Here is an 18,724-nt window from a genome sequence, read left to right as displayed (position 1 = left end):
GTTCCTTTCTGAACGCCCGACTTCTGTTTTTAATTTGTCTAAGATTTCGCGTAATTTAAAATTGTTCATTTTATCGGTGCAAGGGTAAAATTTCAGCGAATAAATAATTAAGTTAGAAAGACGGAGGCGTAATCGACCTCAACATTATCATTGCTTCAAACAAAACTTAAGAGACTGAACCAGAGATGCATTTTAGATAACCTAGTTAAAAATTTGAAGTGCTCTTTTCACCCATTCAATCATATGTGTAGCTTACAGGTCTGGTTAACTCAGGTCTTTAGTGCGAAATCTAGTGCATTAATTTAGGAACCTTAGACAATAAATAAGATCTGACTAAGTCATAAAATAAAAAAAATTTTCATCATACTACGTTTAACTTAGGGTATCCCTATGATTTTCTCCTGTTCAGCATTCGAAAAGTACCAAACTGACTTTTAATTTTGAGCCCAAAAATGCGATTTATTCTTTGAACTATATGATTCCTTAACATATAATTACGTGACTTGCAATATTTAGAACAGTTTTTTTTACAGATTTTACCTGCATAAATTGAAATCCTATCTCTGTCAAAAAATTAACAGAGGATGGGAATGAAGTGATGTTTTTCGGGTATAATTAGACACATTACAGGAAAAAAACACCATTTCCAGATTATCCAAACACTATTTAGAACATGAAACGATGATATAGAAAATAGGTGGAAAAATATAATTGTCATTTATATATAACTATCTCTATCTAAAAATTAGAAGAGTGTGGGAATAAAGTGATATTTTTCGGGTATAATTTGACAAATTAAAGGAGAAAAATACTATTTGAGTAAGTATAAGTAAGAAAAATACTATAAGACACTATTAAGGAAATGAAACGGCAATATAGAAAAAGGTGGTAAAGTCAAATTTTCATTTATATATCCCTATCTTAGTCTTAAAATTAGAAGAATATGGGAATAAAGTAATATTTTTCGGGTATAATTTAACAAACTAAAGAAAAGAAACTCAATTTGCAAGCCATTCAGAAACTATTAAGAAAATGAAACGATGACATAGGAATTAGGTAGAAAAATCGAGATTTTGGCTCTCCCAAGACATATATCCTTGACGCAGTTTAAAACTAAGCAAAAAAATATTATGAAATGAGTGTTTTCATACGTAATTATATTCACGCCTTGCTCTCATGATCACACTGTAGTACATCATACGCTGGAACGGCGCACGAACCGGTATCAAAGCCAAAAATCGATAACCCCCCGCTAATAACCCACACACTACGCCGGCAACCCTCAGTTTTTATTTTCGTGCGCTTGAATACGGTCGTATCGTCCGGTTCCCGGTTCTATTTGTTCGTAATAAGTGAAAATGCCTAATCGACGCCATCGTCATAATTCTTCATCATTTTCAGGCAGTGAGTCCCCCGACAGCTTTCGTAAGAAACGCAGAATTAGAAGATTAAAAAGGAAAATACATGAACTGGAAAAGGAAAATATATCTCCGATCGTCATAAAACACAGTAAACGTCGTGGCCGCCGCTCACCCTCGAGTTCCACCCCTTCTTCTACCTGCTCGAGGCAAGGAAATTCTAAAAATAGAAAGGATCGAGGACGAGGTCGGTTTCGTGACTGGGTGTCTTTATCACAATCTTGCTCCGATTCCGAAGCGGAAAAATCCAGCTTGCCCAACGAATTGGTGAAGGAATCGGTAAAGAAATTTCGACGCTTGAAAAAAGTGATATCTGACACTTCATCAGAGGATGAACGTAAATCTTGAATAAGGGAGGCACTTCTTATATCCCTAGCAATTTTGAATAAAATTGACTAGAAGATCATGAATATGATACTGCACAATCATGACCATCTGACACTTCATCAGAGGATGAACGTAAATGGCTACTCTTTAATAAGGAACGCATTTCTTATATCCCTAGCAATTTTGATTAAAATTGACTAGAAGATCATGAATATGATACTGCACAATCATGACCATCTGACACTTCATCAGAGGATGAACGTAAATGGGTACTCTTGAATAAGGGAGGCATTTTTTATATCCCTAGCAATTTTGATTAAAATTGACTAGAGGACCATGAATATGATACTGCACAATCATGACCATGATTACTGTTAAAATTCTGTATTATTCACCTTATTGTGGTTTTTCAGATTCTCCTGCAAGCAGACGTAGCACAGCAATGGGAGCTTTTGTTAAAAAAAGGTCTTAATGAAGTTGACCTGAAAATTCCTTGGAACTGTACTGCTGCCATTCCTCCTAAATTAAACCCGGAAGTTAAAGCAGCTGTGAATGACACGGCGTTAAAACGTGACCTTAGGTTGGAAAAGGTTCAATCCCAGATGGGATTTGGCTTAGCTGCTCTTTCCAAGGCTATTGCTTCTCTCATGTCAGTGGAAGGTGAATGAATCTAGAGGCCATAGAGGCAATTTGTGATGGGGCTAAACTTTTAGCTGATATTCACCATGACCAGTCTGTTTCTAGGCAGAATGTAATCTGTACATCTTTAGACAAATATTTGAAATCAGTTATTGAAGATGTTGACCTAGATGGATGGTTGTTTGGTGCTAATATAAATGACCGAACTCGAAACAGATTGAAAAATCCGGACAGGAATTAAAGGCGAAGTCATCTTCATTTAAAAGGCATATTAGAATGGATACAAAAAACTTGACGCAGCCTCGTAGAAGGCACACAACTCTGGGAGGATATTATCAGACCCCTCGGAGCAACCACAAAGGAAAGATGTCTTATTGTTTGAATAAAAGCTGGTCTGCTTCAGATAGACAACATATTCGACTAGAATTATTTAGGCTGCTAAAAATCGGAGTTGTTAGAAAGCGTAAGCCTTGTAAAGACCAGTTTCTATACAGAATTTTTCTAAACTCTCAACACAATGGTAAAAAACGTTTAATTTTAAGTTTAAAAAATTTAAATAGCTTTGTGATGACTCAGCATTTTAAAATGGAAAATCACAGATGTGTGCAAAAATTTTTGTATTCCAATTCATATATGGCATCTATAGATTTTAAAGACGCATATCATCTCATAAAGGTAGCGAAATGCCATAGAAAGTATTTAAGGTTTAAATTTGAAAATCATAATTATGAGTATACATGTTTACCTTTATAGTCTTTAGGTCTTTATAGTGCCCCTATGGCTTTTACAAAGCTGTTAAAACCCGTATTCCGTTTATTAAGATCAAAAAATCTACTATCAGTAGTCTATTTAGATGATTTTTTGTTAATTGGTGATTCATACGATGACTGTTTATATAATGTTAAAACGTCTCGACAAGTATTGGAAAAATTGGGGTTTATAGTCAATATCGAAAAGTCTAGTTTTACACCTAGTAAATCATGTAGATTTTGGATTTTGTATATAATACCTCTAAAATGACCATTGAACTTCCTTTAGATAAACGCCAAGAATTATAGCCTAGATATTAAAAGTTGTTCTATTTAATACTTTTCTAGATTTGTAGACAAAATAGTTGCAGCCTCTCCAGCACTTAAATATGGGAAAATGTACTACACAAATATTGAGCGTGTAAAGTATTTAGCCATAGAAAGATCCGAAGAGTCATATAAGAGTATAATGCAAATTCCTAAGTTCCTTCTAAATGACCTGATGTGGTGGAACTCTCATGTTCTTTCTGCTAGCAACTCTATTAAACCTGTCCAAAATTATGTAATGGAAATATATTCAGATGCTTCTCAAAAAGGGTGGGGGGCATATTGTGAAGGTAAAAGATCCAAGGGCCAGTGGAGTACTGTGGAGAAACATTGGCATATTAACAGTTTAGAACTGTTAGCAGCCTTCTACAGCTTGAATTGTTTTGCGCGTGAAGTAAAAAATAGCAATATTTTATTACATATTGATAATAAAATAGCTTTATCATGTGTTAATCGTATAAGGAGCATTAGATTTCCAAGGCTTAATGAAGTTGCACAAAAAATTTGAATGTGGTGTGAACAATCGAATAATTTTGTAGTAGCAACCTATATACAATCAAAACTTAATAAAGAGGCAGATTCTGAATCAAGAAAAGATAATACGGACATAGAATATGAACTATCTTCACCAGCCTTTAATCTAATTTGTAAAAACTTAGGAATTCCGTCTCTTGATCTTTTCGCTAGTGGACTTAATGCAAAATATAATTCATTCATCTCTTGGCATTGGGATCCCGATGCTTTAACATATGACGCGTTTACCCTTTCTTGGGACAATCAGTCTGGTTGTTATGCGTTTCCTCCATTTGCGTTAGTTCCGAAAGTATTAGAAAAATTAATATGTGGTAGGGCGACAGCTATCATAGTCGTACCTTTTTGGCCGACTCAACCTTGGTTTCCGCTTTTTACTAAGTTGATTAAAGGGAAACCACTATACCTTAATCCTGATAAGCACTTATTAATTTCTATTGATAGTAAATCGCACCCCCTATGGAAGAAGCTTTTCCTGGTGGGAGCCATATTATCGGGTGCGCCCTTAGAAGGAGAGGATTGACAAAGGAAACCATACAGATTATGATGCCATCAATCTCCCGAGCAACCATGGCACAGTATAGCAGTAGTTTGAAGCTTTGGTGGAAATTCTGCTTTACTAATAACACCAGTGTATATTCTAACTGTACAAAACTTATCTTAAGGTTCTTATCTGAAATGTTCCAAGAAGGAGCATCACACGGCTCTCTAAATTGTGCCAGGTTCGCTTTATCCTTAATTATATCATCAGAAATAGGCTCAGACCCTGAGATTAAGAGGTTCTTTAAGGGTGTTAAAAATTTGAGACCAGGCAAACCAAGATATAACTGGACTTGGAATCCATCTGTTGTGCTAACGTACTTAAGAAGCCTCTATCCAAACAAAAGTTTAACTCGACAGAACCTCACATTTAAACTTTCTACCTTATTAGCCCTAATTACTGCCCATCGGGTGCAAACATTTCCTTGACTGAACTGGAAAATATTTATAGAAATCAATCAGGTTTTCAAATTTTAATTAAAGACCGAATTAAAACTAGCGGTAGGAATAAGTTACAACCAGTTTTACGTATTTCATATTATTTAAAAGATTTAAATATATGCGCCGCTACCACCTTGGATGATTATTTAGAAAAAACTTCTGTTCTGAGAGGGAATGTGTCAAAACTATTTACAACCTTTAAAAGATCGTACAGAGCATCCAAAAGTCAGTCTATCAGTCGTTGGATTAAGGTCACTCTTACAAAAAGCGGAACTAACACCGAAATATTGTCGGCACATAGTACTAGACATTCTGCTATGTCGCTAGCGAAAAGTAAAGGGTTGAGTTTAGACTTAATTACTGCAGGTTGCAAAAAATACTGCAGGTTGAACTTCGAAATCAAATTCTTTTGCTAACTTTTACAACTTAACTGTTGTAAATAAAGAGGATTTTTTCCCTTCAGTCCTAGAAAGCAATGATCGCTAGGCTGCTTGTATCCTAGTATATTTACATACTTAGTTCGATTTTGTATAATAATTACTTAGGATTTGATTCCTAAGTAAAATAGTATAATATTTATATACTGTTATTATAGGTTAGAGACCCTTGTCTTTTTTTCCTAATTTATAAGCTATTTACTTATATTTTGTTAATCTGGTTTGATTTTTTTTTCAGAGGAAGTAATATAATATGTTTTTAACTCTTGTGTATAGAACTATTTATCCCTATGGCAGTGTAAGTATATAGATAATAAAAAAGAGAGATCTCAAATCGCTCTAAACATCTACAGTGTGATCATGAGAGCAAGGCGTGAATATAATTATAAGATTAAACGAACTTACCTAAGTGAAGTTCAATCTTAATTATGTTCACGCCTTGCTTGAGTGATCACATCCCGCCTCACCCAAATTATATTACGCTCGTGATATCCTCGCAACCCTTGTGATCACCGATTTGAGATAAAACCTCAAATAAAAACTGAGGGTTGCCGGCGTAGTGTGTGGGTTATTAGCGGGGGGTTATCGATTTTTGGCTTTGATACCGGTTCGTGCGCCGTTCCAGCGTATGATGTACTACAGTGTGATCACTCAAGCAAGGCGTGAACATAATTAAGATTGAACTTCACTTAGGTAAGTTCGTTTAATCTTATAATTATACCGCAATAGAAAAATATATAAAAATATAATAAATATATTTTGTAATAGAACCGAAGATATTAAAGAACTGAAACAGGAATGTGTCCGAAAAAGTCGAGATTTCGGCTCTGCCAGGACCTATATCCGTAACGCAGGTTAAAATTAAGAAACGAATTATTATAAAATTAATGTTTTTGTACGTAATTGGAAAAACTGCAATAGAAAAACACAATTTTTGAATCATACCGAGGATACTGAAGAACTTAGAATAATGTTTAATACATTTTTTAAATTTTTTGTTTGAAAAAACCCATTAATGCTATCAATATTCTGATTTTATTTTTCATTAAAAAGCAAAAAGGTTGTTTAACATCAAGCGAAATCTCTTAAAAACATTCTTAAATATTACTTAAAATTTATAGCACCCATAGTGTAATTTAATCAATAAATAGGCTTAAAGTGGTGTCTAAGGAAAAATACAGAACAAACTTTTTCTCCAAAAACATGTGAGGATTTTTTCAATCCCGACATCATTGGCAATTTAGGCAGGCATAAAGTTAAATAATATTTCTCACGCAAGGTCCATTTCCTTTCTCATTTCCTTTTTTCCACTTTGTCGTTAGATTTCTTTTTTGAAGTGCGTACGTGCCAGCATTTGCAACAGTTGCTACTTTTTTTTTCAATAACTTTTCAAGGAAGACTTTTGCTTTAAGCTAAAAGCCCGAAAACACACTCAACAACGCTTTCCAAAGAATAAGTTAATTGCGACTTACATTTAAGCTCTTTTAATTAGGATTTACTTAACTCTTCTTACTTACTCGCAAAAAAAAACTTATGACATTCATTTTCTTTAAAATCAGTACACATCAGTAGGAAAATCTTTGAATTTTCTATTAGTTAATAAGCTTAGCAAATGAGCATTAAAAACTTATTCATCTAATACATTTGAACAAACTTAACATTTTTCAGAGTTAAATAAGAGGGAGTAAATGAGAAAGAGACGGGTAATTTGCATGCAAAAAGTCGTTTAGGCTCAAGCAAGATTGTAGCAGTTATCTAAATGGAGAAACTCGGTATGCCATTCGATTAGGCGTTGATAAACCTTAAGCATGTATTTTAAATTAGCAGTGGGTTCTATGGCTGTTTTTTAATACCACTCTAATTGCATTAATTAATTTTATTAAATTTAAAATATTTTAGAGCGTAATATTGTTAACTACATATTATATTTTTAGTGGTTTTTCATTAGGACTTATTATTAGCTTTTACTTATAACTCAGCACTTGATCACAGTTGATTAAAGGAAACGGATTAGCGCCTGTACCAATTCTAAATTGAATTAGGATCTTAGCGAGTTAACACATATTAGTCAGGCCTGATGTCTCCATCTACTTTTAACTCAGTTTACCGGTTTAACTGTAATTTATCTTACGAAATTAATTCCAGGGGTGTTTTTTAAATTAGGGTTTTTGTGCATAACTTAAATGAATATGATTACAGTTTTTGCTTATAGTTTAGTATATATCTTGTTATGTCATTTTTTGCTAGTTTAAGTTTAGATTTATTTATTTTTGTTAAATTTGACTGCAATAAACATTCAGTCTTGTTATGTATGAATCGAAGAAATAAAAATGTCTCTCTAATAATATTCCTGTTCTGCTTTAATCACCTTAACATTGAAATATATCTTTTATTTATTTCTAAAATATCAACAGCCCATAAAATGATGCCAAATAATATCTGCTATTTTTAAAAATCAACAATACCATTCAGCAAAGACTACGATAGATTAAAGCGAAGAGATTTACGCCTCTAGAGTTTCAAAATTGAACTGGCATTTTGGGGAATTAGCACATATTATTCAGGTCTGATGCCTCCGTTCGCTTTTCAACGTTTGATTTTCCAAAAGTGTTTTCTGATTTTCAAATTTATTAGAATTGTGAAATCTGGATTAATTATGCATAACTTAAAAGGATTTTCTTACTATTTAATAATATTTTGTATTTGTGTATGTGGTAAATTTATGTATCAATTATGTGTAAATTTAAAGTTATGAAATTAAAATAAATCTTGTAATTTAGAAATATATATGGATGACCTGTGAAATGATACCTAATAATATCTGCTATTTCTAAAAATCAATTAAGTTACTAAAGACTATGATAGATTAAAGCAAAAGGACTTTGGGAAATTAGCACATATTATTCTGCTGATGCCTACATTAGCTTTTTAACCTTCTATAGCTAAAATTTATTTTATGGGTAGGTCGATTTTCTAAAAGTGTTTTCTGATTTTCAAATTTATTACAATTGCGTAATTACACCGCATAACTTAAATGGATGCGCTTCCCATTTAACAATATTTTGTATTTGTGTATATGTTAAATGTAGATATCCATTTTATGTTAATATAAAGTTACGAAAACGTTATTAAACGTTTATCCTTTGTTGGTGAGTCTCATTGAAAATATATAATTTATTTAAAAGAACATTTTACTTAAAAATGTTTATTTTGAATAGGATCGCTAAGAATAATGGCTTATTTATTTATAGAGCAATACAAATTTTGATCTGCTATCTTATATGTAAACTGAGCATTGCATATTTTAAATTTTCATAAAATAATTAGGTAATATTTTGTTGGTGTAGTTCACAGCATACAATAAAAAGCATTTTGTTTTTGATTTTTTTTGTAATTTTAACAATATTTTCAATTTTTTTTTGCATTAACTTTTATAACTCAGATTTATTTATATCTATATTTACAAACCAAAAATTTCTAGTAAATCTGAAACCATAAAAACCACAAAGAATACATTGGATGGTATGCAATAAATAAATATTACTTCTTCAGTTCATAAACATTTTGTTATGTTCTTTGGTTATGTTGTCACAAAACAGTAATTACACTTTTAAATTTATTACAATTATAAAATTTTTATCTAACGCATAACCTAAATAGATGTGGTTTTTAACAGCGTAAAACTAAATATGCCTTAAAAAATTTAATTTATTCTGTTTCACTTCCTCTATTGATGGTTGTCCTTACATTTTAGACAATATTTTTTTTCCAAATATTTGGAACAAAATGGACGTCAAAAACGTTATTGATCCCATTCCTCTCAAAAAAGAGAAATTAAACGCCAAAAAATTAACTTAAGAAGGGTGGAATTATTTTAAAAAGAATAATTCGAGTTATGCCGTATATGTGTATTACATAACTTTATAATGTCTCGCACAGAGTCTGCATTAGTATATGCCCCAGATGGAACTTTTGATTACAAAGGATGGGAGCATCACCCCTGGGAATTAGCGTAACGTAATTGATGCTCTTCTACAAGGTTTATAAACAAACAATAAAGCCAGAATCTCAAGTGCTTTGGTAAAGAAGGATAGAGAAGAATTTTGTAACTTTTTTATCGTGAAGAAAAAGTTTCTTGGCAGTGCAATTATATTTACAATTATAGAGTATATCAAGATATAAATATTTACTTAACATTGAATCATGTTTGATAATCACGTACTTTATAAGAACTAGTGTACTGTTTATCTTCTCCATTTGCCGGATTATTGTAGTCGAACTAAAGTAGCGAGTTTGAATAAAATAAGCTCGTGATACAGATAAACTGTCAACAGGTAAAGAGAAAAAGCAATAATCCAATCGAACTGAAATGAATTGGATATGGATGCTTGACAAGGCGGTAATAAATTATTATCGTCCATTCTACAGCTCGCTTCCTGCATTTCAGACGTCTCCAATTCAAATTAAATCAATTTGTCTGGATTTCCTTGCGATTCCGCCTCCTGATTTGCAAATCGGTAATTCCCGCCAACCGAATAAATCGACGTCATGTCCAACTGAGTTGCTCTGTTGAAATTAAAGCATATACATCTATATATAGATACCATTTGACAACAAAGCAAGCAAACTGATATAAATAAATAATTACTTAGCTTAATATGTAATTTTCCTTTCAGTTAATTATTAACCGTCAAGGAATTTGATTGCGTGTTAAACGTTTTTAAGTTAAAAGTAGATTATTGATTATACGTATGAAATAATATAGTATGAAATGTGCAAAGAAAAGCAAACTGTTAAAAAAAGATATTATATAATAACTGTTTAATGAGTGAGAAAATTTATATGTGAATTAGAAAATACGTCAAGTAATAATTGCCATGGCTGCAATGTACCAATTCTTAAAATTGATTAATCCACGTGTCAGATAAAGTTCCTTTCATGACACTTTAGATATGCTGTTAGACCCATACACAAAAATATAGTGCTTCAAAGTGTGGGTTGTATCAATTTTGTTATTGCCAAAAATCCCAAGCAACACACGATATTTAAATAAACGTTAATTTTTGGTTAAGTTTTTGGTTTAGTTAAGTTTATATGCAAAAACTAGAGCTTTTTTATTACTTATAACTTTCTTAAAACGCATTTTTTCCTCAGGCATTTATTTTCTGCAAAAAAAAAATATTTTTCCTTAACCCTGCCCTTACCCTCCCACCCACCCCACACAATCTACCAGTAAAAAATTATTTTCAAAAATTATTGTTATCCAAAATAATACGCATGAATAACAGCTGGTTTCGTCGTTAATACCTAATCTAATAACACAGTTTATTTATTTAAATTCTATATAATTATATATATGTATATTAATAAATATTTAATATAAAAATAGCGCTATTAGATTGGATATTATGGACGAAAAACGCTGATTTTTCAATAGAATTTGTTACTGGGCAAGTTTTTGGGGTGGGTGGGGGGTAAGGGTTGTATTAATGAAAAACAGTGGTTTTCCAGAAGAATTTTTTAAGGTGTAGTAATAAAGCATAAAAACTAGACATGTAAATCGCGTGACAAATTTTTTAAATGCTGAAATTATCTCTCTTTTTTAAACAGAATCGTATAAGATATACGTATATTCTACAGTTTAATAAATATATCTTGACCATATACGGTTGATAAATATACCAAAACCAAAAATGTTTTAAAAAATCATTAATAAAAATCTATATTTAACGATGATATGTTGCTTGGGATCTTCAAATCCATCCAATCAATTAGCAAAATTCCTTGAAATCTGTAAGTCTATTTCGCAACTAAACAGGCTTGGATAGGATTTGACCAGTATTGTGTAAATAATTAAAACTGCCTGTAAAAAACAAATATTTTTCAGCGATCTTAGGCTTCTAGTAAAAAAGGTGAAAAATTAAATTGTTCTGATTGATGTAATAAATAAACTAACAATTAAATAAATAACTGACTGCTAAAGTTATCTTCGTAAGGGCGTACACAAGTGAAAAAGTTTGAGCACCGCAGCGGTCGGTGCAATATATAGGAAGCCTAGTTACTTGTTTTCAGAAGTAGTTGAATTTTATCTTTTGATTTACGCAATGTTTATGATAGTGTCAATCATTTGATCTTACTAAAAAGTTAACAGTCTTTATTAAAACAATATTCTTAATAACTAATCATAAATAAAATAACTAGTTTATATTATTATCTCTGCAGGGGCGTACACGAGTAGTGAAGCTCAGAGGGTACTTAGTCTGTTGTCCACACATATGACGGTGGATACATATAGGTCGATGATGTATCTTTTTCTCTAGTAGTAACAACAACTAATCTATTCCTAGCAAATATTAAAATTTTTTCGTTTTAAATGAATAAACCATCTTTTTAAATCAGTTTGCTACATACATGTATTGGCATCATGCTCCTAAATGTATCCTATCTAAGTGGTTTTTATTCAATATAGTTAAAAAACTAAAATTAATATTGAATTATCAAAACAATTTACAAAAATTAACGCTCTTTTAAGTGTCAATTTTTTTTCCATGAAGTAAGTAAAATTGGTCGTGATAATAGATGATGTAGATTATCAAGACCAATAGAACTGATACTAATTATTATTCTTTCTTAATAACAGTTTTAGTTCAATTTCGTATACTAGTTGAAAATAAAAATATTTAAAATATGTTACCCGTAAAATTTCACTTCTATTATAATATTTTCAAAACTGAATTCAATATTTCCCAAAGACTTTTTACCATATAAAATACCAAAATCAATAACTTACTGAAATTATGCTGTACTAGCAACAGAAACTTGAGAGGCTAGAGATTTAATACGTCAAAAGGCCTTTGAAATAGAATATTATGTATACTTTGACTTCTCTTGTGATTTACAAGTTTTTGCATACTAAACTCCTTTAAGTGGTAAACAAGTTCTTTATTTCAAACAGTTTTTTCACTTATTTAGCTGTGATTTTTTATTATGAACGTAACATGATAAATTTATATAAGGTTCTCGAATCATAAAACTCATATCAGTTTTTTAGATTATACATTTTTTTCATAAACATAAAATAAATTTCTTTATTACCATAAAAGGCGAAACACAAATGCTCCCATAAATCATATCTTTCATCATTACAAAGCTCAAAAACCGTCAAACGGGAATTTTAAAATAGTATGCAAAACGTATCTGGCTGAACAGCTCTGTGCTTTATTAGCTTTGCTAATAAGGCAACAGACCAGAATAATGTTCACTAATGCCTTCAAACGTGCTTAGCCGCGTTTCATCTCTAAGGCAAATCCTTTGTGACCCTACTTAATTAACATTAATTATTTCCGTTTTGCATAATATTCCTATATAGCCAAATATTAAAGATTTTAATATTATATAGTACCTTTATAAATTTGGGTGTTCACTGGTGTTTTATTTAAAGTGAATAACGTATCAAATGTAATTCGTTAATAGGAGACAAACTCATTTATAGAAGTAGTATCGTTGCGTTGTATAGACTTGGTTTATATTTTGATTATTTACCTAATATACTTCTTTAGAAAAAAAAAAGAATTTCCCAGAAATTATTTCAGGGTTATAAAGAGATGAGATCAAATAGCAGCCAATAAAAATTTAATAGTAATTTATCAATAGCTGTGAGTTATTAAAAAATATTTTAAATATTTGATGTTGACTAATATATTATTTATTTCTTATCTTACTCTAGGTGGTAATCTAAAAGACTTAGTAGTGGGAGAGCCACAATATTTATTATTGCTGTTCCCCATACAGTATAGAGCCATATAGACTTTCTGCAATTTTATTATTGAAACGATCGTTAGTTAACAATAATTGACTACATTAATAATAATGTTTCCTATAATGGTGACTGCAGGTCCATTATACATTAAAATTATGGTTGAAACAAATATGTCTAACTAATATACAATACGCAAAGGCTCAATTATAGATACAATCCAGACAATATACGTTAATTACCAAGACAGGGAGCATTGGTTTCATTCAATTCCGGAAACTATAGAGGATGAAATTGGCCGCGGAAAATCAATGTTATTATTGTAAATTAGGTTGCGAGACCACAAGTAATTACATATATGTTCCCCAGTAGCACAAAAGCTTTGCTATATTATTACTATCGTATCACAAATCACACTAAACAATTATTAGATTTGGGCACTATGCAACTATGCTTACATAAGAGCACTTCTCTGTATGTATTTAACATGTATTAATATGAATATACAGGTTGGGGAATTGAAGATTATCCCAAACCATAAAAATACCGTTTCCTCTCGTTATTAAGGCACTATCAACTTAAGGTCGTCTGATACATATTTAAAATTGTTATAGATATACATGTATATCACATACTTTTTCACATGTAGAATAAATATAAATTTATATATGGTGTATCGTGGTTCTAGTTTTAAACCCAGCGAATTAAGAAGTTACTAATATTTTAAAGCAGAAGTTTCAATTTATTTTCGAAATATTTTAGAAAATATATCTTTCTATATTATATATCGATAAATACAGACTTCCGTTAAATGGTAATACAATTTCTACAAATGCGATAAAGATTCATTGCCTCATTTATTTTATTTCATGTAATATACTGATAAAATAAAACTAACAATAATTAACAAACTAATAATAACCATAAGTAATCAATTACCAACAATGACATAACACTTAATATCTTAAGTATATTTATACCAGGAAAATCTTAGTGTTTTGACTCTTATTTAAAGGATATAGATATATTTTATGTCATACCCATTTAAGTTATGCTTTATTAAATACAATTTTATTATATTATATACTGTATTAATAATTGTATTCTGTAAATATGTTTTATATAAATATACTTAAAACTTTATAAAGTAGTTGCGACATAAAGTCTATATTAAAATTAGTAGCCACTAAAATTATTTTACTATTTTAAAATCTATTTCACTTTTCTACCATGTTTACAAAAATTGTTCGGTATATAACGCAATAATTATAGTAATTTCGTAGCTTTACATAAGAGCAATGAATTCTGACAGTTTCACATGAATTAATTAGTTGCTAATTAATTATTGGGGAAAAGTTTTGACTGTTTAATGTAATGATTCTAATTGGGTATGATTTTTTAGTAAGTGCAATATTTTCTTTCTTAGTACCAGGTTTGAAATTCTTTAATAAATTAGTATCAGACGTTCTAAGATAATAGAAAATTTCGTGTAGAAATATTAATAAACATTACGTGTGTTTTCTCAGTTGCACTATATAATGTGTCAAGTTGGGCATTTTTAAGTCTAACAATATGCAGTTTAGCAAGTTTGAAAATTCGAAGTAGTTCCCGAGATATGACTAAAAACGAACTTTGCCGATTTCATTTTTCATTTGTTCTGATGTTAAAGTTTGGAGAAATATGAAGAAACAATAGACACTTTCCCATTGGCACTTTTTAAGCTCTGCAAAATAGCGTTTAGAGATTTTCCGTACGACGTTTCCTTTCGGAGAAACTACAATTGAATTTATTTTTTTATATGGCACATAAAAAAGTATACCCTGTATCAAATAGCATATTTCACTAAACAGAAATGGCTGATACTGACTATTATTAAATAGTAATAGTATTTCTTCAAATGCAGTAAAGATGTATTACTTCATTCACTTCAGTTCATTTAAGATACTGATAAATTTAGCAAAATTTTTGCGGCAAATAAACAAAACAAAAACAACCTAATAATATATGGTGTTTAATATAGTTTTTTTTGTTATAATTATAATAACAAAAATATCAAATATATTTACTGAAAAGCCAAAGAAATATATAAGATTCCATACCCATTTAAGTTATCCATTATTAAATTCAATTTTACCATATTCGATACTATAAATAATTTATATATAAAATATGAACGTACTCAAAAATATACTAGGTGGTTGCGACATAAAATCTCTAAAGCTAATAATTATACTATTTTAAAATTCACTTGACTATTCTTCTATATTTACAAAAAAATAATTTCTATATAACTGTTTTATATTATTTTTTGCCATTCCTTGTATATATAGTAATAATTAGTCACATAAAATTATAGTAATTATATAGCTTTGAATAACACTAACAAACCCTGACAGTTTCACATAAATTAATTAATTAAATGCCAATTGATTATTGGAGAAAAGTTTTGACTGTCCCTGACACTGTAATTAATGTAGTGATTCTGAGTATTATTTTTTAATAAGTGCAATATTCTCTTTCTTAGTATTAGTATTGACATTCTTTAATAAACTAGTATACGACATTCTAGGTTAATTAAAAATTTCGGGTAAAAATATTAATTACTTGTGTTTTCTCAGATTGCAATATATATTAAATTAGATTTTAGCAGCAAAATTTAAATGGATCCAGTAATTTCTTTTAATTTTGTTCGACATTCGAAGAACCTTAGACAATGAGAACAAGTTCCGGTAAGTGCATGGATTCATTTAAATATCGTCCTTACTGAGAAAAATGTTTTCAATAGATGTTCAACAAATTCAAAGAGAGAACTACAAAATTAATTATCAGGATTTCTTTTATTTGTTCATTATTGACCATTATGTTTGGCAAAACGAAGTGAACGTAAACAAATCCAAGAAAGTGCATTTATATAGAACTCGTCCTCACTGATCGAATGAATTCGCTTGCTCGCGATAGCTATTGTCTATAGGAGCTTTTTAAATTAGTAAATTAGTCACTGTACAGCGATTACAAGTGTTAGATACTACAATGAAAAAAGCTTTTTTTGTAACTCACTGTATATTGAGTCTGAGCCAAAGATTCTGGTGCCTTGTTCGAATTTTCGACGAATAACTAATAATTTCTAAAGTAAAAATTAAAACAAAGAACGTTCTAAAATGTTATCTCTTTTTGTAAAATAAAACAGAAAGTTTTTCCAGGCAAAAAAAAAATTATAATATCCACATTTTACTACAATAGAATTCCCTTAGGCCATTAACGTGTTGACACTCTTGTTAATTAAACATCACATTGTTTGTTGCTTGTGTATACTTCCATTCTCTCTATATCTCATGTTTCTCAAGATAAAGCTCGGCCCTTTGTTTGACTCGGCCTCTTTTCTATGTCGAGAGACAGAAAGAGAGAGATCTTTCTGCTTGGTGATGCGTCATTGTTAACTGCTAGAGTTCAAGAGCAATTTCGCTAATTGGACTCTACTCTTTTGAATTTTATAATTTTATTGAAATAAGCTCGAAGTTCGGAGCCGGGACAAGAAAATAATGATAAGTATTTTCGGTTTAAAAAAGGTATTGTATTTTAGTTTTAACAATAGGTTCTTTCATTTTATTTAAACAAAACATATAAAAGTATTAATAAAAATGTTATTAATTCTTAAAAAATACATTTCATTTATCTTTTTTCATATTCGGTCTCAAAAAATATTTTCCTAGATTATTTAATTATAAAAACCTTAGTCGCTATAGTTGTATAATAACTACGTTACTTTTAAGGAATGTATTTGCTCTTTTTTAGCATTCTGCATTAGTATTTAATCAGTGCCTTAATAACCTTTTTTATCACACTTTTACAGGTAATATAATTTTACAATAAAACATTAAAAAAAAACAATAGTTAAATACCTTTTTTTGTGTTAGCCCATATCTGAATAAAACAAAAAACTCTTCTCACTAAACTAATAATTAATATATTGTGTAAAAATTACCCCAATTAAGGATATATTAGGTGGCGTAAAAAATGAGGCATAGTAGCTAAATTATTTATACTTTATATATAAAAAGATGTAACACTAATATGCTAAATAAAATATTATAATTATAGTATAAAGGAAGGATACAAATAGCTACTTAGACTAGCGCGCAAAATGATATTCTTATCCTTTTAAGTTATGCATAAATTTCAAAAACCCTAATTCAAAGATTCTGATCAATTTGTAGACAAAAAACGAAGTTAATCATGAAACTAATTTTCATTATAAAGGCAGGAAATTTAAACAAATAAAGGAAGCATCAAACCTGAATAATATGTGTTAATTCGCCAAACTGCTCGTCTAGTTTTAAAATTCTAGAGGCATGATTCCGTTTGCATTTATCTACTGTAATCATTGCTGGTTTTATAGGAATATTGTTAATTTTAAGCGAAATTATAATAACTAAGTATATAAAATTAAAAATCAAGATCAAAACACTTTGTTTTAATGTATTAAGCGCCAAATGAATCGTTGATAACTTCGAAAGTCTTGTCGAGGTTCTGCCTTTTTCTTTAATATACATTGCATAGAAAAATACAGTTAACGCATCAACAATTATTTTAAAAAATTATAAAAAAATAACATAGTAATTAAACTATACTTTTATTACTCTAAATAACACATAAATTTACCACAAATTTTGTGGTAAATTTAAACAATTTATAACAATATTCTTGTTAAAAAGATTTTATAAGTCTATGCTGTACCGGTTTTCTTTACAAAATAAACTTATTAATTTCCTTTGATCTATTATAATTCACCTGTATTACCATCTCTTATCGATATCAAAAAATCATTTGGTTTCACGTATCTTGAATTAACACAAATCCATTAAATTTCTTTTAGAAAATGTAAATTTAAATTTGTTCAATAAATTTGTTTTTCCAATAATACATGGTAGAAACATTTGGAGGTGGTCAAGTAAATTAAGTAGTTATTTTAGGTAAGGTAAGACTTGTCTTTAAAATTTGTAATATTAAAGAAAATTTGAATTTTTTTATTTCGATTTAAATGTTGTATGTTTACCATTATTAAATTTCATATAATATAATTTTTATGTTGGTTTTCTTTTTTATCATTTTCAGCAATCTAATAATTTTATATTTTATTGTAATTTTTTTTTCCCTAAAAACGATGCAGAATCTTATATTTTTGTTATGGAAATCCTACTACAAAATATCCTTTAAATAGTTATCATATTTTAATAGTATCTTTTTTTGTACTTCACTATTAGGTATTTTCTAGTCAGTTAAATACAAAAATTTTTTTAAACACTTATAAAAAAAATAAAACTAATTTGTTTAATAAAAAAATATATAAATCATAAATTTATAGAGTATACAGTTAACTTTTTTTATAATTCGTATACGTTGACATATGCAAAAAAAAATAGAAACCCATTTTTCTGATAAGCCTTCGTCGACGGCGATAAAATACACCTTAATATAGTAACATGCAATAGTAATTTACTGTAAAAAAAAATTTTTTTAATAAAAAATTACTTGATAATCTTTTCATAAAAGGAGGTAAAT

At 29.6% G+C, this 18,724-nt stretch overlaps 1 protein-coding gene across 1 annotated transcript in view; it reads right to left on the bottom strand.

Moving 5' to 3' along the window:
- LOC126737615 (protein O-mannosyl-transferase TMTC2-like) overlaps positions 1-18,724 on the bottom strand; it is a 251,233-nt gene that overhangs the window by 227,425 nt on the left and 5,084 nt on the right. The window lies entirely within an intron of this gene.

The sequence above is a fragment of the Anthonomus grandis genome, chromosome 6 (genome assembly GCF_022605725.1).
Source record: "Anthonomus grandis grandis chromosome 6, icAntGran1.3, whole genome shotgun sequence".
Lineage (NCBI taxonomy): Eukaryota > Metazoa > Arthropoda > Insecta > Coleoptera > Curculionidae > Anthonomus > Anthonomus grandis.
Note: the sequence above shows the minus strand (reverse complement) of the source record. Positions and strands in the feature narration are given on the sequence as shown.